The sequence below is a fragment of the Camarhynchus parvulus genome, chromosome 5, assembly GCF_901933205.1.
Source record: "Camarhynchus parvulus chromosome 5, STF_HiC, whole genome shotgun sequence".
NCBI lineage: Eukaryota > Metazoa > Chordata > Aves > Passeriformes > Thraupidae > Camarhynchus > Camarhynchus parvulus.
Window position 1 is genome coordinate 13,868,720 of NC_044575.1, and position 22,547 is coordinate 13,891,266.

At 43.3% G+C, this 22,547-nt stretch overlaps 1 protein-coding gene across 2 annotated transcripts in view; it reads right to left on the reverse strand.

Moving 5' to 3' along the window:
• Positions 1-18,653, reverse strand: part of PTPN5 (protein tyrosine phosphatase non-receptor type 5) — a 77,041-nt gene extending 58,388 nt beyond the window's left edge. The window contains exon 1 of one of the 2 annotated variants that reach the window (XM_030949204.1): positions 18,524-18,653. The gene's annotated coding sequence lies outside the window, so the exon portion shown is untranslated. Of the gene's footprint in view, positions 1-18,308; positions 18,421-18,523 lie in introns of those variants that run through there. The other variant, XM_030949205.1, reaches the window with a different exon arrangement.
• Positions 18,654-22,547: the final 3,894 nt, after the last annotated feature.

A 22,547-nucleotide genomic window follows, 5' to 3' on the forward strand; every position in this document is an offset into this window, starting at 1 on the left:
AGATTACTCTCTACACTATTTTCTTATATTCTATTCCCCTACAGGCTGCCATCCCAGTTATTCCACATAACCCCTTCTAACTGCTAGTCCACATAAGAGCAATTTTTACTGGCAAAACCAACATAAGAGGGATGAGAGATCAGGATGTCAACTTGGAGATCAAGAAAGCAGAAGCAGGCATTTAAAATAGAGTAAATAGAGACCAAGCCATATAACACAGGCTACTGAATAGCTCTGTAAGGGAAACAGGGCTTTGTTCCTTCTTAAACTCAAAAATTAGTTTGTCATCAGATAGTTACTCAGTACTAAATAGATACTGACAGATTCTGCCACTGTCAATGAAAGCATGTCCTGGAAAACCTCTGAGGACTTCACCTCTTCTCTACCTGTGCTCTGTAAGTCTGCTTTCCACAATACTGTATCCTTATGAGATGTCAGTAAAAACATGATAAACTTGAAGAAATTCTAACTCTGGGAATGAGAGAGGTTTGTTCATTGAACACTGGATCATCACTGGTTTTGAGGCCACAGCTCTGTATCTCAGTGATCTGAGAGTCTGTCTTTGGTTTCCTGCTTCTCCATTTTTTTCAGATTCAGTACAAGAGACTGCCCACCATTCTGTGGTTGTAGAGCTTTTAGCTCAGAGGGTCCTTAATATTTCCTGAGGAATTTGTAAGAGTCCACCATCCAAACCATCAACACTTGAGGTTCACTTTGTGTTGCATTTAGCATGATCTAACCTTTCACCGCTGCAGAAACTGTTTCACCCTGTTCAGTTTCCTCTACTGCATCCTATCCCCCTGTATTAGCTATCTATGCAGCAACAAGGCTGCTTCAGCTTGCAGAACTTACAGAAAACAAATTAATTCGGTGGGGTGTGGGTTAGCCTTCACTGGGGGAAAGGAGACCCTCTTCAAAGGAAGCTCACTGCTAGATTAAATGCTGAGGTGAACTGAACTCTGCTTACAGGACTTCCCTGGGGGTTCAGCTCATTGTACATCCACATGTACATTGTAAAACTAAGGCTAAGCAAGTATCAAATGAAATTCAACTCCTTTGTTACAGCATAATGATTTTTGTGAACACCTCCCACCAATTTTACCCAAAAAAGAGTGATCAAAATGCAATCAGGGCAAAAGTATTAATAAAAAATTAAATAGGAACCCAAACATTAAATACAAAGCTTTAAAACAATATTCCCACTGGAAAGGAAAAAAAAATCTCACTTTCTTAAAAAAGCTATTTTCTAGCCACTAAAAAAAGGTAAACTCAGAAAATTACACATGATATGCACAGCCATCCTAGAGAGCATTTATAGCAGTTACTTGAAATTCTGATGTCACTCACAACAGATACATCAGTTGGTCGTTCTAAAAACTTGATCGTATATTAAAAGCTATGACCAATATTGTTTTCTGTGCACAGAGATAAACATCCTGCTCGAAGATCTGAACTCCTATTTAAAAACAAAACCAAACATTAAGAATAAAAAGCACCCGGTGTGGTTCAGAGACACATATGTGGCTGCATTGCATATTCCCTGCCTACACTGGCAGTGTGGGAGCTGTTAGTCATCTAATGCGCAGATCTGCTTGGCACCATGCCTTCCCTCTGGCATGCAGGCAGGGAAGATGATCACCCATTTGTTGTATCCTGACATCTCCACTGCAGGTTCATCAGGCAGTGTGACCAGGCCCTCCCAGTTCAAGCTGCAGGCTGCTGGGAGGCAGACCAGTCCAGAGTGAAGCCCAAGGACTGGGGGGTTCTTAAGCATATTTGTAAAAGAAAAGGCAACTTTTAAATTTATCCTGTTTAGGCATATTCCCTTTTGGGGCCTAACAACATGTTTATTTAAGAATAAGGTTTTTTTTTATTGAATAGAGGCTTAATTTAGTTTTGCTTTCAGGCCTGGAACAGATCCTTTCACAATTTTTCAAGGGCATGAGAGGTTCTCAAGCTGGTTTGCTTTAACTGTCCTGCTCTGCCTCTGATCTGGAGGGGCCTGGAACAGAATCTATTTTTTTTTTCAAGGAAGGCTGTCATAAAACTTAATTGCCCAGACTAGAGCAGGATCAGACACCCCATCCTTTTGGGATCCCAATTTCATTTGAGCCATACAAAACATGTACAAGAAAGGTGTGCTTTTTTAGTGTCACGTTGATGGTGAAATCTGAAGAGTAAGGGTGCCTCAATGTTGTCAGACTTTGAAGGAATAGCTCTGGCTATTTCCCTCCCAATGTGTTGAATAGTGCAAACTGGTATTTTGCTATGAGATATTTCACGTTACATAGACGTTTCTCCTTTGCATAGAGTTAACAAAGCACCAAAGCACCTGCTTTCTGACGCACAAGGGAAGAAGGGTTTTGAGTGGAGGTAGCTCATGCCAGTGCTTGGATATCTCAGTGCTGAAACCACTTCACACTGACTACTGCAGTTACATCAAGGACAAGTCTCACACTGCTCCACTCCACTGTAGAAACTGGCAAGGCCAACCTAAAGGGTAATCTGGGACTACCCTGCAGGATCTCTCTAAACCCCTTGTATATTCTAACTGCCTTCAGCAATATGGGCTGCTGAGTCCCCACTGGTTTTGACCCAAATGTGCACAAGTTTAGATTCCTCAGGACTGCAGTGTAGTGTAGTTACTTCCTTGTGTAATGTCTGCTGACTGTGCTCAGTGTTCATATCTTGCTGAAGGGAGCAGCTTTTGACAAGCAGGAGTTCAGAACAGGTAAGATCTGGTCTGATCTAGTGGAGCTCTGTCTTTAAATTTGATGACAGTAAGAAGAAATATGTGGGAAGCATCCACAATAATCAACCATCTCAAGTTAATTAGCAATTAATTTAGTGAGCTACTAAAGTCTAGTGAAGATGAATCCTGGGAGATTCTGGTCACAGTTTCCCTGATGTAAATCTAGATTAACTCCTAGAGAGAACATCAATCTCCATGACAGTTACTTCAGATTTACACCCAGCTACTCTGAATTTGTGCACTTGTTTTCACAGCCGTGTGGGAGATCTGTCTCAACACAAATCAGCTCTGCTCTCATGCAGATTCTGCAAGATACACAGAGTTACAGTTCTGTAAAAACCCAGCTTCGGTGAAAAGGGGAAATTAAATTCTGCACTGATGAAATCCAAGCCTCCCACACAACAAACAAAAATTCTGCTACAGAGCCTGCCACTACAAGTGGTCACAATAGCTCCCTTAGTTCTCAGTCTTCAAGCAGTAAGGACAATTCCCATGCTGTATTTCACAAAGCACAACAGCAAGCATCGAAATCACTACATCCCTCTGCCTGGGACTCCTGAGAGTATTAGGAATACCAGATCTACAGTCAGTTTTGAGTCCAGTCTTACAACCCCAGCAAAATCCCCACAATCGTTCAAGGTCATCTTGCTAAGAGGCTACAGAGAGAGCAAACACCTTCTGGCCATTAGCACTGACACTTGTGATGCAGTCTGCAGCTGCATCAGAGAAATTTGATATGAAAACAGGAGATATTGTCCAGCCACATGGCCTGTCACCCTTTTACCAGTTTTACTCAGTACTGCATCCCTTTCTCTGCACAGCCACAGCTTTCCCCTTTCTTTATCCATAAGTTAACCACTGATACAATGCCACTTCCCACCCACATGAATCTCAATCCGAGTGGTGCAGCCCTGGTCATGAAATTCTGAGCTGATTCAGAGAAGGTGCATGCCTGCCTGTGTGCTCCCTGGTGAGCCAGAGTACAGGTCACAAAAGTAACAAAGAGCAGGGTGACTGGAAAGTATTTTACAAGAAACAAGATAAAAATAAAATGGTAATGGTAATTTTTAAGGGGGGTTGATTTTATAAAAGATGATCTTTTCTCTAAGCAGTTCAACACAAAATAATTTCTTCTACACAGGCTACTTTGGGTCTTACAGCTGGAGGTCCCCAAAACTATGTAACATTTATGACTTTGTCTACAGATACAAGTTATGTCACAATATAAAAGGATGAGTATTAAACAATAACTATTCCAGAATGACTATGCCCACACATTAATTATTTAGAAACTTATTGCACAAAAACGCTGTATGGACACTGTGTAAGTACTGCAGAATATTGTAGCATTCCACAACAAAAACAATTCAACACTTTAATGTGATGAAGCAAAATAATCTCCCCTTCTGATGTACCAGGAACTAAGTAAATCCCACTGCACCCTAAAGTTCTTATCTCAACCCCCATAAAATTACTGGAAAGAAATAAAGCTAGAATTACACACAAGTCTCAGGTGCCTTTTCTGAACTTAACTGAGCTTCACCAACAGGTGAGATAGGAACACAACTGGTTAGTGATGGCTGGGCATCAATATCTTGCTTAATTTCTAGAAGAGTAAGTGGACTCAAAGAAATTTTTCTTTGCACTATTTCTCAAAGATCACACCAGCTGACTCATCCTCCTGCCTAAAGTACAACATGAAAGTAAAGCAAAGCAAAACAGAACATCTCAAATTATCAGAACCAAAATTGCTTTCTATAGTAGCAGGAGATAGACTAAAAACAAAATTGGATGCCAATTCACAAACTGCCATTAAATTTCCAGGAAGCCAATCCACCAAGGAACATACTGCACCCTAGAGAGTCCTTAATGAATAGTGACACATTTGCAATAGGCTAGTTAAGGTTTTGCCAGCATTTAGGTTTTAAATCCCTCATATGTTAGCAAAAAGAAACTAGGAACTTACTGAAAAATTATATACAGGGTTTCAGTCCAGGAAGAGAGACTCTGGGAGGGAGGTGGGGGGGAAGTGTTAGTGCCACAGTAGATTGGATTTTGTGTTTTAAATCTAAAAATAAAAATAAATTAAAATTTGAAAAAAAAAATTAAAAATAAGGAGAATCTTTGAACCATTACAAGTTTCAAAGGCAGAAAACATTTTGGCAGACATTTAAGGCTGAATCCTGCAGGTAGTAAGTGTCCCTGAGTCTAATCTCAGTGGGACACAAGTTGCAAGCACTCCCCCAAAGAATGAGGGATCCCCCTCATTCTGGGTGTCCGAGTTCACATTTACATCCATGGGTCTCAAAGCACAAAGCTGTTTCTGTGGTCTGGATCACTGTCCATCTATACCATCATTATACATCTATACTTCCTCTGTTTTTCTTGCATTAAAGAGCTTGATCTTTCTTCCATCACAGGGCCAATGATGTTTACAGTGCAGGGCCCAGAAGACAAGCACTATAAACTTGCAAACATGATGAAATATACAGTACATATAAGAGCTTTACACACTGAATATAATTTGCATTAGATGAAGCATTACTCTCCCCTTGATGTTTATATGAGGAGTATTTCACGCTATCTTGGCATTGTTTTTTTTAACTAGAAGCTATCTAGCATCTAATTTGGAGCCCCCACAGCTTCCAGCCTCATCAGCTGGAACAGACTGCTTCTGACTTCCAGTTCTTGGAAATGGATTGCAATAGTGCAGAGAGGAAGCAGCATTAGACATTGTTAAGAGAATGGACAGGGCAGGCAGAGGCACTTCATGACCACCCACATCTGCATTAAATCATCTCAGTACTCAAGTATGGCCAGGAGGGTTAAAAGTAAGGATGGTAAGCCCAAAGCATAGCCATTAAGTGCTTTCAATACCAAATGGAGGTCCATCAGTTGACTGCCTCCATCCTTCACTGTCCTAAGTGCCTCCTGTATCCTTCAGTACTCCGGGTACCTTCTCAGCTGTGCATGTGTACCCAAGAACTGCCCAGAGTGCCTCAGGCCTCAGCTGTCCCACTCATGAACCCCAGCTCCAACAGTGGGACATGCAAGGATCCCCATTCTATCCTACCCCATGCATTGTGGCTGTGTAACAAGTGACAACAAACAGGTATGGATGCTCCAGGGCCATGCCACAGCCTCCCCTGCTTGTTTATTCCAGCCCAAGCACCGATTACTGCCCCTTTGAAGCACCTGCCTGTTGTCATCTTGTTGCAGGGGTACCATACTGTTGTCTCCTATCACAAAAGTTTCATACCTTCTGGGTGTTTCTTGTGGGCAGCTCCTCAGAGCACTGACTCTTCTGCACAAAGCAGCCACCTGACTCCAACTCCCTTCTCACCCCGCCACCCCACTCTTTTATAGCATTCTTCTTCTCATTGGTTACAGCTGTGGCCTGTTAAAGTCAGACCTGTTCCTAATCTTTGCTAATTGGCCCAGCTGCAACTCCTTAGGGGTGAGATTACTTTCTACACTATCTTTATTTTCTTATATTCTATCCCCCTACACCTACCCATTCTAAAAAGTCACAAGTTTCTCATAGAATCCAGGCTGTGCCTTGGAAGGCAGTGGCAGTCTGCTGTGTCTTTCTAAGAAAGGAAGCTGAGTACAGCAACTCAGTTCCTAGGTCAGGACTCAGGAGCTCCCCACCCTGTCTAAGATTTCCCACAGTAGGCCAGTATTGTCTTAATTTTACTTGATTTTGTTAAGTAATTGGACATTGAGCCATACATACATGTACCTGAAACATGACCACCTTTAACATATCCAGGTATGAAAAGCTTATCCATTCACAACATTGAGACCCTGTAAGTCAACAATCAACACTCATCCTGACTAGCAATTACTGAGGAGAAATCAATGTAACTCAGAACCTTGTCTTTCACACACACTTGTCTCCCCAGCATAAACCATCAGGCAAGAGCCTGACCTTCTTGCATAAACCCCTTTTCTACAAACAGGTAGAGTTTAGTAGCAGGGTAAACGAATCTTAAGGGGATTCAGAGAGCAGACAATGCTCTAAAAAGAACAGTTTTCTTGTTTCCATTATTATACCAAATGGCATCTTCCTGTTTGCTAAACAGCCGCCTTCTCGGGTTAGACTGACCCAGTGATCTTGGGGTGCCGCACAATCTCTGCAGGAAGCAGAACTGCTTATCCCAAAAGGATGAATGCACTATCTCAAACCATTAGGGTATCACTGCTGTATCCATTTATCCTATTGCTGCCACAGCCTTAAAAATTAATGAGTTCTCCAGGGAATAGACAGGCATAATGCTCAAAGCAAATGAAGCTGCTGCCAACACTGTTTTCCCCTTCCCTAGACACTACTTCAAACCAAAACAGAAGAGCAACTTTTTTGCCCTCAGCTGAGTATCAGAATTCTTTCAGACAGAAAAAAATACCTATGTCTGTGTGGACAGACCTTGAAATTTCCCTTCTTACCAGCCAACACCACATAGTCTGACCTTGTTCCCTCTGCCATCCAAATTCAACATGAAGAAAAACCAAACTTCCTTTTGGGGTAATGTCTGAAGTGATCTTGGTCCAAGTTTTGTGAAGATGCTAAACCTTGCTTAGAAATTATGACCTGCATACAACTAAAAGGGATGCTTACTTTCTCCAGCCCTGGAACTGTTTTGATTTCTCACTTTTCCTTTCCTGTGCAGTAGTTAACAACATGTCCACAGATATGATATCACATATACACAGAAACACAGGTCAGCAAAGGCATTTATGTAAGACCCTCTTCTTTGGAGAGCTATCTCACATAAAAGGGAACATCTGCAGATGGAGCTCTGCTTCTGCATCCCACTCTTCAAATGTAAAAGCCTGGCAGGTGTAGAGGGGGATAGGAACGATCACTCTCCCACCCTTTCCAGCTCTTGCTTTTCATGGCACCACTGCATACAAAAGAGAAAAGGCTTCTTCTACCTTCCAATCCCTTTGCTTCCCTAAAACCACTCCCCCCATGAACCAGTGTCTCCGAGTCTGACAGGAAAAGGTTTAGAAATCCTCAAACAAAATGCGTTAAGCATCCAGAATTATCATCAATTAACAGCTCCAAAACAATGCAATGAGGGATTAGCTCAGCAGAGGAGTTCTGAAATTTACACTGATCTGAGGTCTGAGACCTGTTCTCAAACAACAGGAAAAGAAATGCTTCTCTAGAGCAAAAGACCAATACCATGAGAATCACTATGACAAGCAAGCAAGGCTTTGTCTAGCCTGACACGTTAGCAAGATCTCAGATTTCTGCTCATCTCTACCTCTGGTAATTTATGAAGCATCAGCTGCTAAAATCATGCAGCAACCAAGGAAGACAATTAGCAATTACAACCAGGTAAGTGCAATGCTTGAGTTCAGTAATGCAGGAAAAAGCCTAAAAATGGCTGGCTGGATTAATGAGGCATTTTCCAGGACACCAGGATGAAGTTTCCAAAGACCTGCTGTGTTCTCAGAATCAGAATGATGTCCATAGCAATCAGTTGCAGAAGAGGAATGGAAAAACTAGAAGCAAATTACTGTCATGTATCCTGTGGTGGTGGCCGTCAGCTCATTTCAGCCCATGATGAAGTCTCTTACAACCATGGGATTTTACAGCTCCTGGGGAAGAGCTGCTTCTTTCATACTTGGCAATATAGCTATCAATCAGAAGCTGCTAATCTGACACGATGTAGTGGACAAAGAGAGCAGTTTGTACTTCCCTGGTCTGAAACCTTTGTGGCAGAAGGTTACTCAGCTCTTTCCGACAGGAAGAGAAATACAGACCTATAGGAGCTGACACTTGGGCTGGAGAGGTGAAGGGCACAGATGGACAGGGTGGAAGCCATGCACAGAGCAGCAGAGATTGGTATCAGCTGGGAAAAAACAAAGGGAGAAAAGCTTGTAGACACAGATAGGAAACTCTCTATTCCAAACTGGAATAAACATCCGGTTTCAAGGACAGACAAATTAGCTGCTAGACCTACTCTCAATTTCTGTTCAGCATCAACAACCAAGGGAGTAAGTCAGATGCCTTAATAAAGCAAATTCCCAAATGACAGCAGACACTATTCCAGCTAGCTTTGGACTGCCTTCTCTTCCCAGTGTATTCAGCAATCTCATAGGCACAGCTTTACAAATCCCAGACCACTAGACTGTGATAGAACACAGTGAAGCCAGAGTTAGCATTACAGGACTTGGAAGCAAGCTTGCCAAGCAGAAGAAAATATTTTTCTAAATCCTGGATACATAGACAATAAGCTCTCCTGTCTAAACTCTAGAATCAGCATCATGAGGATCTCGCCCCTGGCACCATTTTCTTGGGTTTAAAAACTGCCTTTATTAAAGTTAGTAAGTTTAACATTAAAGTAATGCCTAGGGCTAACACAAAGCAACAGTTCTCAATTTAAACTAATATAATGTAATCTAATCTACTCATGGATAACAGACTGAAAATTGATGTTCTGAGTTGCACAGACTACACTGCAGATAAAACACTGTTGCTTAATTGCTGGTTCATTACTTAGCATCACTACATAATTTTGGAGCACTGAATCTCCATTTGTGATCTACTGCCCACTGGCAGCACACAGACCTGTGATGATGGCCAAAACTATGTTCAAGATCGACAGCGATACCAATCAGGAGTCTGAGGGGTTACAGTGCTAGAGAGGTCATAGGAAATTCAAAGGGATAATGTTTTTTCCTAACAAATTCAGACACTGTTGCACATGATACAAAAAAGCTCAAAAGGGATAAAAGAGCAAATGCCATGGTCTGCTTTGGGGACAATATCCATAATTTAAAAATTTGGGATGTTAGAAAATGTACATAGCATGGAGAACGTTACATGTGCTTGCAGTAATTTACCACAAAGAACAGAGCACTATCTGAAAACATGGTTTAAAGCAATAACTAAGAGGCTGAAATACAGACAGTATTTGGGCACTCAGCTCCTTGTTGCTGTTGTGCAAGACAGACATCATGCAAGTATGAGAGAAGTCCTCTTCTAATTTAAAAGAAAATAATAACTATTTTAATTATGTGACCATTCCAAACAGACTCTGAAGTGCAAAAGCAATCATCAGCACAATAAAATAGCCATTACATGCTTTTTAGTCACAGGATTTGTTACAGTAATTCTTGAAGCTCCCAGCAGTTTCATAACAAAGTAGTCACATCTGCAGTTTCACAGAAATTACCACGTCTGTGCCAACATTTCATCTTACGAATGTTTGCAGGCTCTGATTTCCATGTTTAGAAGAGGAATGAAACAAGGCAACTACTTAAATTATTCTACCTCTCTGGCTTGCTATTCTGAGACTTAAGGAGCAGAGGCTTCAGTCAGGGTAATGGAATGGTGGCAGTGATCTCCACTGGCAAGGGAGGCTCTGCTCCTGAAGGAGACAGCTTCAGCCTAGCCCCAGTCTGGTAATGTACACTGTTACTGACACTGAAAACAAGGGAACAGATGCTGTTGGAGCACCAAATGGAAGGCATTCTGCAAAAGAAAATAAACAAACCTAGCCATACTCAACCAGTCAGGGTACAGGAAGGAAGCAGCGAGTGTCTGTTCCTGAAAGAAAAAAGGACTCTGCAGAACCACCAGGAAAAAATGCACTGCCTGATGAATAAAATTAATTCCCTTCCCTAGCATCTCTGGATGAGGAAAAAAACATATTAAGCACATGTTACCTGCATTAAAACACAAAACCAAACAACAACAACAAAAAAACACAAACCAAACCAAAACAAAAAAAACAACATCAAAAAAAAACCCAAAAAACCCAAACAGGCAAGTGTAATTCAGTGAACTGACAGTAAGTTCAAAAGTGGTATCACATATCCAAGAATGCTTCAAATAACTTCTCTGGTAAAACAAGTACTCTCTTAGGGAGGCTGAATCAAGATGCCTAGCTTGTTTCTAAGTGTCCTGACCTAAACATTATGACCTAAATCTTGCAAGAGTAGAGAAAAATGAAACCTCAAACCCATATGGATTCTCACTGCCGTTAGCAGGCCTGCAGTGGTCTGCTTTCCTTACCATTTGATGCGAGTATATGCCTGTATTTTAATTATCCCAAAATTTTGGTCAATTCCAAGACACCAGTATGAGCTGCAAAATGAAAAATATGGAACACATGCAGGGAGATCCATCAGCCTGCCTTTTGGGTTGGCAGCTAATCAACAGGTAATCGTAAGAACAGGTCTCCAGAGTGACAGTGTGGGAAAGCTTCTGCTGTTTGTGTTGTCACCACAGCTGCACAGGACAACTACCAACCTACAACCCATGGACTGCTTGTGACAACCCAAATTTCAGAGACCAGCGGGGGTCAGTGAGCAGGTCCAACAGGCTGTTCTGCTCCCCTGGACTTCTCTCAACCAAAGAAGAAACTTCTCAAGTGCTGTTCTCCCAACCCCTTTAATGTTCACTTGACAGCTCTCATTACACACCAGTGAAGTAAAGCTGTGCTCCAGGCAAGCTGGTGGGAGGCAGGAATGGGGCTAGAAGACCCAAGGCAATTGTTGGTTTGGCCTTTTAAATCCTGCCTTGCCAAAGGACACAAAGCTTCCTACACCCCAGTGGAACCTTTCCCTTATCTTGCATCCATGAAGTGGTCACATCCACCTAAAAATGCCTGCAATGCTGTTAGCTGCTAAAAATCTCCTGCCATTGAAACAGGAAGAGAAATAAGGTAATAATTGGAATGACCTGCTTTTACAGACTGCAAGTCATCTATTATGAAAATGGTTATTATTTATAGCAACTGAGAGACAAAATTCAGAGCAAATACCCTCACTGTGCAAAATTCTGAGCTTTTTTTCCCCCAGTGGTTTTGGGTATTCAACAATATCCAGAAGAGGTCTTTACCAAATGCCACTTGTATTTTCTAACAAGGTCTAAGATACCATTAGAGGTTATATCACTGGTGTTATGAACAGAATATGGTTTCCCAGTGGAGTAGCAATTGTCTAGAGGGGGAAAAGGAAATATTTGTCTCAGGGTAGAAACCACAAGGATTACTATTTTCTGGAGTGTGAAATTAAGGGAGAAAAAAAATACAACCTCATCTAGAAAGTGATGTGTACACTGGTCCAAATGAAGTCACCACCTAAATTTATCTAAGCCATCCTCACTAAGAGGTGAAATCAGAAGGGAATTAAGCTAAGAGGGGAAATCAGAAGGGAACTAAACTATTTATGAAACAGTAACCTGAGTAGTTTGCTATAGTTTCAATAATGGAGTTGTGCACAAACCTTACATTAGTAAATACAAATGGTCCTGTTCTGTCTTTAAGAATGTGAAAGTTTCAAGTCTCTGCTTCTATGAAAGTCAAAAACAATACAGGTAGGTTGATAAAAAAATTAAAAATTAAATAACTGAAGGTAAACAAAACATCCTAAGGTATATTTCCTCAATAAAACACTCTTTTAGTAAAGTTTTTCAATTTAAATTCATTCACAATTTTAGACCGTACTTTCTCACAAGCTAGATTTAATTTGTTGTAATGTCTTTTGACTATTTTTTGGGTTGATGTGGTCCCACAGTGCAAATACTCCACTGTCAATTACTTCAGAGTGTGACATGAGAAACATAACTTAAACCTTGTGCACTAGAAAGAAAATCTAAACTGCTTAATGATTTTTAACAAATAATTCACTTTTTGTTTTCGAAAGATCAATTTCCTTCAAGCATCTTGTTTGTTTCTTTGCATCAATAGCCCCTACTATGAGGTGTCTACTCTTCCTTTGCCATTTATTTAAAACAATTTTATATTTAACAGACTTAATTTTACAGACTAGTACTATTCATATGCCAATTCTCCATATCTAATTCTTAATAGCACTTAATATGAGTTATCTTTATCTGTACTCCTCACACTTGAATAAAGACATCTCCCGACACGCACAACTCATTGGAGCTAGGGACATGGGGATTTCTAGGTAAAATTGTGATTTCAGTAGTCATGCATTTCAAGAAGTAACAAATGTTTATCACAGAATATTCTGAGTTGGAAGGGACCCACAGGGATTGAGTCCAATGCCAGAGTCACTTTGCTGCACTAGCAACACAAGGGCAACAACATCATCACCCAAAGAAACATCTGCAGCTGTAAATACAAAGTATTCCTCCAAATTGACAATATTCTGTTCACTCAACATATACAGAACAAACAAATGAATGGATATCTAAGAGGATTTTTAACCTTAACTTCTCAAATTGGGTTCACTGATGAAAATTTGTTTCTTTGCCAGAGCACATGTACCTCAAAGATCTTTGTGCTCTTGCTATGTCTCTACTTGCACTGTTAAAGGGCTCCTTTCATTATTTTTCTCTCCTTTAGGTTTAGATTTGATTTCAACAATTGCTGCAGTACCAATTAAAATCTAAGAGTCTGGCTACACAGGGCTACACACCAGAATAGCCATGCCAAATATTCAGGCATATACATTTCCAGTTCACAGTCTGATTGCATAAGGGCCACATGTGTGTGGCAAATAAGCTTGGTATGCTAATCTTTGTGAATTTCCATATGTAGATTAGGCTTCAATTTCCCAATTAAATAAATCCATCTCCCACATCTCTTGGGGTCACATAGGAATGAGACACAGCATTTGATAACTGCCTACTTACAAATACAAATAGAACCATATTTTGCATTTATTGTTTTTTTACAAGGACTGTATAATGAAGATGAAAGGAAATATTAGGCAGAGATAAAATTCTTCCACTTTTTGAAATGGAAAAATCTAAGTCCACTGGACTTGCCCACTAAAATAACTAGTGATAGGGTTTTTTCCTCAGAGCAGTATTCGATCACTTATCTGCCAAAAATTGTGTTGGGTTTGTATTCAATATTGTGGTTACAACTGCAGAATGTATTTTAGGGTAACACATGCAGTGTTAGTGTCTTGGTCTCCCAACTTCCAATCCGTTCCCTATTGACAGGAGCCTGTGCTGCAAAAGGGCTCAGGGATTAAACAAAAAGTTCTGTGAGGGTATGGAAATTATTCATATGAGATATTTTGCATATTTAATTACATCAAGAACTTCGGGACCTTGGTCAACTGCAGGTTTCAAAGAGCCTTCTGCAGTGAACCAACAGCCTTGGAACACACAGCTTCCAAACAGAGACTCCTTTGGAACCAGTTATGTTATACAGCTTACACCATCCATTTCCTTGACTTCCAAGCAGCTCTGGAAACAAAGTCATTCAGAACTGATAGGTGCAGATCACAGGTTCATCAGGATAAATTAAATGTCTTCCTGTAATGTAGAGCGCTTCAAATTCACACTCACTTGTAGGAAAAAAAAACCAAACCCTAATTGCTCTATTGTTGTAATAATGCAACTGAACAGAAACAAACATATCTACACAGCTCCTGAAAGCACTTTCTAACCCACTATTAAGTTTCTTCAGTGCAAAAACTTGTAAAGCCAAGGACATCCAATTGTCCTTCAGACATACAATTTCAGACTAGACTACAGTGACATCGTATGCTGTCAGTGTCTGCTAGGAACTTTATCCCCCATCAGCTTCTTTAAGGAACATTCTTATCTTGCACAAAACTGCTGCCTTCAGAGTCCTGGGTGCTCATCAGCACTTCTAATGAAACCTGATCAGCAGATAATCAAGGCACAGAACAATTCTAGCTGTACACAGACTACAACATTGGAATGATTTTTAAAAAGCAGTGTAATCAAGACTAGCTGTGTTGTAGCTTATGCAGTTTGATGAAGCAGTGCATCCACACAGACATCAGTTTAGATGGTGGCATATCAGCTGTGGGCAAAACTAGCAAGGAGCAGGCTTTGCACACTGCAGTGACTGGTAACTTCTTACTGAAGCTTTCAAAACCTGCCTGAAACTCTGGCCCATCTGGAGGTAACAAGTTTGCACACACAGGATTACAAAGAGAGTCATCATCCTAAACAAATGCATGTACATAAAACATGTTACATGAGTTTTCACTCTTGCTGGCACTCACTGCTGTTTGAGCCCAGCCTCACATATTTCATTCTTTTCTAAAAGATGGTCTAAGTGCCTTTATTATATATTGTAATAACTAAAGTTATTTATCTGATGATAGATAAGGCAGGTCACAATCTCCCTGTAACTTAAGCAAGTTGCTTATACCTGAAGGGTGAGTTTGTGTCAAAAATGAGCTCCTGTTAGCACATGCAGTTGTGTCCACAGGACAGAATTGATATAAAAATACAGAAAGTTGCACTGTCTTGCTGTTATACCCATACACACAGAAGCGAAACACAGAATGAAACTAAATATGATACTGAATTGCAAAACAAACAAGAAATACAAATTTTATGCTAGAGATCCAACTCCTAAAAATAGTAACTATTTTTGGCAGCTACTCATGACCTTAAACCAGGGTTACCAGACTGATACTTTCTATTACATCCTGAAAACAAGGATCTGAGCCCTACTGAAACTTACGGAAGTTTGTACTCTTAGGGAAGGTCCCTACCCTTGGGAAAGGCTGCTCCTGCCCCAAAGAGGTTAGGAGTCAGGCTACACGAAGCAGGTCACTAAAGAAGGAAGGACTAAGTAAAACAGACACAAACCAGTAACATACTACTTTACTGGCATTCTAGCTGGTCATAGATCAGGACTCTTACATCACTGGAGCTTGAACCTGATTTCTAAGATGTGGATTATTACCATAATAATTGAGCTCTTTGAAGTTGCTCAAAATCACAGGACAGCCTGGTTCTGGGTAGAATCAAGACAGTCTTAATTCTGGGTAGAATTAGGAGAGGAGTCTGAAAAGAACATGAGCTCCATCATGAAATAAAAAATACTGTGACATTCCAGAGATGTTCAAAACTCTTGTCTTTCTTGACTATCATAGCTTGGTCTCTCTGTGGTAGCATGGATACATACAGTACACACATATTCTGCTGGCCTGATTCTGCTAAAGATGCTTTAGTGCAAATCAGTCCTCCAGTTCTTAACATTTCATTTGCATGTTCTTTTTGCAACGAAGTCCCAAATATTCTCTAAAGTAGAAGCACATTATCTCTGAAACCTCAAGATAAAGTCTCTAAGCATCAGTTTAAACCAAGAAACTGGCTCTATCGTAGGTTGAATCTTGGGTCATATCAGTCACATTCTCCTGTGGCCTACACATGGTAAGCAGAGAACTGAAAATTAGCTGTGAGAGCAAAATTCTCAGTTATGGGATTCTGTCATGCACCTTTTGAAAAGCTACAAGTCAGACAGGCTCTTCTACAAAGCCTACACACCTCGAGTCTCCGCTGCCTCTTCTGCCTTTGGCCTCAACATTCCACAGGAGAGAATGACCAACCAACCAAACCCAACCAAACTCCCTGCCTTTCAGAAAGGGTTGGCTTATGGGCAGTCATGAGGGAAAGCCAAGCAAGTGAAATTCTTCAGTGCAGTTGGTTACGGAAATTTACTAATTTTATTCCTGAAATAGAAATTTCCTAATTGTACATTACTTCACTCCCTTTGTTGAACAAACTTAACTTCCCTGTCTCATCTATTCTGTTGACAAGCCCAAACCATGGCTGACCTTTTTAGACAGAGGCAGAAAGAACAGATTTTTTTTTTAAACTGTGCTGCAAATCAGTATAATTGCTCCTGCTGCAGCAACATCTGCCTTTCCAGATACTGAGAAAGCAGATACTGGAAAGCATCCTGCTACATAATGGTATTCTGAGATCCAGAAAACAAAAGAAATGCTTGTAAAAAACTTCTCTTCTCTGCTCTTTCCCCAACCCCATGCTTATTTTTAAAGCACAAACCATGTAATAGGAAAAAAAATACATAACTGAAAACAGCTCTTCCATTTCAAACCAGTTTAGGCACTTAAAAGCTATATGTATTTATTTCTCTTTTGTGCTTTGTACTTAATCAATATCAATACCAAAAGATGCATGCTATAATTGTTCAGATTTGCATTCTTTTTGTGCATTCTGCCATTTATCACACTAAATTGTTACTAAATTGATGGTTTTGCTATTTAAAGGCTCTTGTTCTAGTTTTACATGCATGACATCAAGTTGGCAACTCTTTCTGCAGTGGAGTGACAAACATTTTAAAGCCTTTAAACCATAGTACTGCTAAATAAGAAGTAAAAAGCCTAACAAACCAACGACACAATCCCACAGAGAATAATGCTTGTTCAATTATAACAAAAGGAATAAAACAACCAGATGTGATGTTACCTTTCTGTACATACCTACTGAGAACGTTTGAACTCATTAAATGCAAATGTAGAGTGAGAGTTCTCATGTCCATTTCATCCACATTCAAGTCAACTGGCTAAATTTTCTTTGTCAATGGGCACATATTGAGCCCCTGAACTATCCTTGGCTTCAGATGTACAACACTTACTCAAATATATCAATGAGAACATTGGCAAAATCACTACATTCTGCTACTCCAAAGGAACAAACTGGAAGCAGAGCCACCAGTGAGAAAATTTGCTTCAGCTATCCCACACAGTAAAATTCAGCACCCTTGTCATGCACCACACAACTTGGGCTGAAATCACCGTGAGCTCTGGGTCTATCAGAGATTTGAACCTGATTAACTGCACAATTTATACAACAAGGAAGTTACCATCTCAAACTGACTAACAAAGAATTGCGATCAAATAAAAAAATTGCTTCCTCAGTATATGCAACATGTTGGAAGTAAACAAAAAAAAAAAAAGAGGATAATGCAGCCACATTTCTTCTGAATGTGTGATTTGTTGCTCTAACCCAAATACAGAACCTGACCACCAGCTGTAAATCGTTGCCAATCAGGTGGCAGCCAGCTGAACTGGATCCGAACCTCGACAACTTTGTAAATAACACTGCAATACAAAAAGGCTTAACCTACTGCATTCGTTTTTCCTTTCTCACATAATGTAACAATCCCAGCCTCACCAAAACGTAATTGCATAACAAGACAGCCGTATGTAAAGTTTGAAGGAAAAAATTGTCATAATTGCAAATCAGCTCACAGGGCACACGTGAATGCTATCCCGTTCCACCCATAACTCTGCCAAAATCCAGCTGCACAGGACTCCAGGCTCCCAGCACTTTATTGCCTACACCGGCAGCTATCCGGCTCTCAGCACTGCCATCTAGGAGAGAGATGGCCCGTACCGCGGGCCGCCTGGAACATCAGCTCCCAGGCAGCAGCATTCCCGGAAAGCATCGCAAAGCTGTTGCTGCTGCTAAAATTTTAACTGCAGCCCGCAGTTAACTACCGGCTGTGCTGGTTCGAAAGCAGCCTCCCCCAAATCCCCCAGCCCTTCCCAAGAGAGGTCCGCTAGGCGCATATACCGGCATCTGCTCCGCGTATCTCGGCGTTGTGTGGCGGGGGAAAAGCCCAGCCTTGTGCCCGGGCCCTGCGGGCGCGGAGCGGAGCGGACGGCCCGGGGCTGCGAGCGGCCCCGCAGGAGCCGGGCCGGGCCGCCTCAGCGCTCCGCGGGGCTGCGGGAGCGGCAAGGCACCGCCGGCTGCTGCCCCCGGCCCCAGCCCCTCGCCCGGCAGCCTCACCGCGCACCGGCAGCGCTGATGCCACTCGCCCACCTCCAAGCCCCGTCCTTCCCCAGGGGACCGGGCTGCCGCTGTTGCATCTCTCTGCGTGCAGCAGGACGAAGCGGGAAACGGCTGCAGGAAAAGCCAGGCAAGGGACGTGCCCTGCCCGCCGCCCCCGCCGCCGGCCCGAGGCACAGCCCCCGGCGTGCAGCCGCCCCCCGCAGCCCCGGGAGCCGCCGCCGCAGCACGGCACAGCCTCGCCTTACCTCCCCGCCCCGGCTACGGGGACGCGCCGCAGCTGCTGCCGTGCCCGCCTCCACCTGCGCCGTCCCTCCCAGCCCGGCGCTCAGGTGCGGAGGGAGCACAAAGGCAGCGCTGCGGCACGGTGGGGGCAGCGGGCTCTCCCCCGCCGAGCCCCGCTCCCGCCGTCGGCAGCCGCCCGCTCCCCTCCCCTGCCGGTACCGAGCGCCAGCCCACCTCAGCCGCTGCGGGGCCGCCCCCCCGCCCAACAGCGTGCGACTTGCCTCGAGCCTCCCCTCGAAAGCCTCCTCCTGCCGGCACCACGGAGCGCCCCTCAGCCTGAGGAAGTTCCCCGGTCCTGCGGAGAGCTGAGGGGACACACTGCCCCACGTACCCCCCCCACTGCTAACACCCCCGGGCTCGCCCTGTCCGCTGCTCCGGCAGACACGTACGGGCAGCCCCCTCAGAGCCGGAGGTACGGACCCTGGGCCCGGTGCTTGCCAGATAGGGCGGCCACCGCCCCCTGCCCCGTCGCCGCTGGGTGCGTGTGTGGGGAGGGGGGGACAGGTGACGAGCGGTAGGAAAGAGCCGCTTCCCCCCGGCGGGAAGGTCTGTGGTGCAACACCGCTCCCGCCTTCCCCCCAGCCCGTCTCTGTAGATGCCCCCGGGAAGGGCTGCGAGGCTGGCAGCCGACAACAGCCGCCCCCTCCCCCGGGAAAGCTGTTCTGCCTCCTTCTCCCTCGCTCGCCTTCTTTTCTGGCCGCTTGACTGACAGGGAGCCTTCCAGCGGCCGCCCACGCGCGCTCCCGTTTCCCCTCAGTCGGAGAGGGAGATGGCGAAGGAGAAAGCATGAATGAAACAGCCAGGCAGCGAGCGGGAGCAGCCGGCCCGGCCCCCGGAGCGCCGGGGCCGCTGCCGCAGTGATGCCCGGGGGCGGCGGGCTCGGCGGCCGGCCCGCCGGCGCCCCCCCCGCTGTGCGGGCAGCCCCCCCCGGCCCCGCTGTGCGGGCAGCCCCCCGGCCCTGCTGTGGGCTCCTGAGGGGAGGCGGCGGCCGCTGACTGCCCGCGGCACCCGCAGCATCTCTGCTCAGAGGGGGCTCAGAGGCCGCTTGAAGACACTGCGATGCCTCTGCGGGGTTTGCTCCCACAGGGCAGAAGGTGGAAGGTTGGTGCCTTCTCGAGCCAGAGACACGACTGTAGCCTTAGAGATGCCTCAGCAACTGGTTGGTTCCTCATCTATAAACCCACTTTGCTCCACCAAAGGCAATTCATTTTGTACTCATAAAAAGCCAGCACCCAATACCTGAACTAGTACTATTGTCCAGAAGGAATAGGAGGGAGGAAACAATCTCTCAGTACTTCTAAAGCCCACTTGGTTTTCCTGGTGATTAGTTGGTACTGGGGTGTAGCCCTTGTAATCCTTTTTTCCCTCAGATCAATTGTCCCAAAAATGCTTGTGACTTGTTAAGCACACACTTCACAACCTCTGGCTGGAGACCAGAGGTTGTCCTAGCGCTTTGGCATGATTATTTTAAATTTTGGTTTGTGGTGTTCATTTTAGTAGCCTTACTGCACAAAGGATTAAATTTTCAGGTGGTGGCCTACAAAGTAAGTGGTTACCTCTCTATCCATTCACTAAAAATCAGTAATTCCTTTAACTAATATTTTACATATTTTCTTGACTTTATTCAGTGGAATTCTTTATTTGAACACACAAAAGTATTTATTTCTTTAAATATAATACAATTTAAATTGAACAGAACATTTTCTGCTTCTGAATATGCATGGAAAGTTTTGTTATATGCTGGTACATACATTGCATGCTGCACTTGAGACATATCTGCATTTGCAGTTACATAATCAATAAACATGGGGGTTTGTCCCATTAATCTAGAATCACATTCTGAGCTGTTTTAAACCAGTATGCCTCCACAAATTTAATGCCTGCCAGAAAATTTATATCAGCTAAAATTTTAGCCTCTGAATTTTAAAAAAAGCTGCTTTTGATTTCTGTGGAGAGAAGTGTCTAAGGAACTTAATTTTTTAAATTTTGTGTTCCTGAAAACTGAGCAGACAATAAAGCATTGTCAAATCTTTTGTTATAGAACAATGAGTGTATCATTATAAGATAAGGTAGTGCAATCCTTTATGTATTTGGTCTAAGAGATCCATAAGCAGCTAGAGAACAAGAAAGAAGGATCCTGAAAGTGCACGTCTTTTAGGTAATTACACAAAGAGATGTTAAAGCATATAAGAAGCTGGCTATAAATACAGTAATAACATCTTATGAATAATGCCTATTATAAAATCAGTAAATTTACATACTATAATCAATGCATCAGTGGTTACCGTCTTGGGAAATTGAGATAACACCTTTCTAAACAGCCATGTACCTATGACAGCAAAATGAAACAAAGGAAAACTGTAAAACAGCTTACAATCAGTAACAGGCATAATGTAGAATCATAACTGACTCTTCTGTGTTATCTGTGGAAGATAAAACAGCATAGATTGTAAGGAGCAATAAAATCTTCGACAAAATCAATGGTGAACACACTATATCTTCTTCACCCACAAACAGGTGTTTATCAGTGTTTCATCACAGCTGTTTTAGTCAGAGTCATCTTGTCTCTTAAAACTATCTATCTTACAATGTAGAAAAGTAATATTTAACTGTCTTATATTGCAGTGCAAGATGCAACCAGAAGGACGTATTCTATCACCACCTGTTAAAACCAGGTGGGGCTGTGTTCTTTATCTCCTCCATGACCCATCCTCCCTCCAGGAAATATCTGCTGTTAATGGGCCATCGAGTCTCACGGCATGACTGATAAAATTACATCATCCCATTGTGAGATGCTCTGCCCAGGGGTAGGAGCCAAGCATTCCTACCTGGATATAGTCTGAGATTTGGAACACCAGGGAGCTTTTTTTCACTGGATTCCCAGAAGAAGACCAGACCCTTCTATGCCACCACTGGACCTTCAGAGGAAAACTACACCTTTCAACAGGATCACTGCTTCAACAGAACTACATTTGCCACTCCAGGAAAACTGCAGCCACCATTTATTCGGACTGGTACCAACACCATGACCCTCAGGGTGTCAGGTTGTATTCTGACTCTGTCTGCTTCAGCAGTAAATTTTTTTTTGTGTGAGCAAATTATCTCTAAACTTTAAAGAACTGCTGCAGATAAAATTCAAGGCTATAGGACTTAGTTAAGTACTTAAAATTAATTGCTGCAAATAATCTTGGGAGAAGAGGAGAGCCACAGGCGCACAGGGGAGCGGAGCCGTGTGCAGTCCCGCTGGGCGAGATGTGAGTGCGCGCAGCTGCGGCCAAGGTGTCGGGCCCGGGGCTGGTGGCCAGGAACGTGGTGGTGGATGTGCTGCCTTGCTTTGACCAGGGCTATGAGGTGCCAGGTGTGTGGGAGGCGGCCACAGCACTGGTGGAGGAGGAGACACGGCAGTACCAGCTGACCAAGAACTACCTCAGCTGCCTGCCTGTGCACGACTACAGCGCCTTCGAGATTGAGCTCGTGCAGAATGAGTTTGAGTGCCTGGCAGCCTGGCAGCCCCTGGAACTACTCAGTATGAAGAGGTACGAGCTGCTCCCCCTGTCCTCCAGGCAGAAGAACATCACAGTGTGGCAGGAGTGTGTGAACAATTCTATGGCATGGTTGGAGCACCACGCCATGTGCATTGAGAACCTGGAGCTCATGTTCCAGCATGGCTGCAATGCCTAGACATTGTACAATGAGCACCTAGTTCATATGATAGAACAAGCCCAGAAAGAGCTTCAGAAATTGAGGAAAAACATTCAAGACCTGAACTGGCAGAGGAAGAATATGCAGCTCACAGCTGGGGCTAAGCTGTGAGAGATGGAATCCCCATGGGTCTCTCTTGTCAGTAAAAATTATGAGATTGAATGAACTATTGTGCAGCTGGAAAATGAAATTTCACAAGCCAAGCAGCAGCATGGGGAAGCAAACAAGAAGAAAATCCAGCAAGACTTTCAGTGGCTTAATCCTGACTCGTCTTAGTGCAGCATG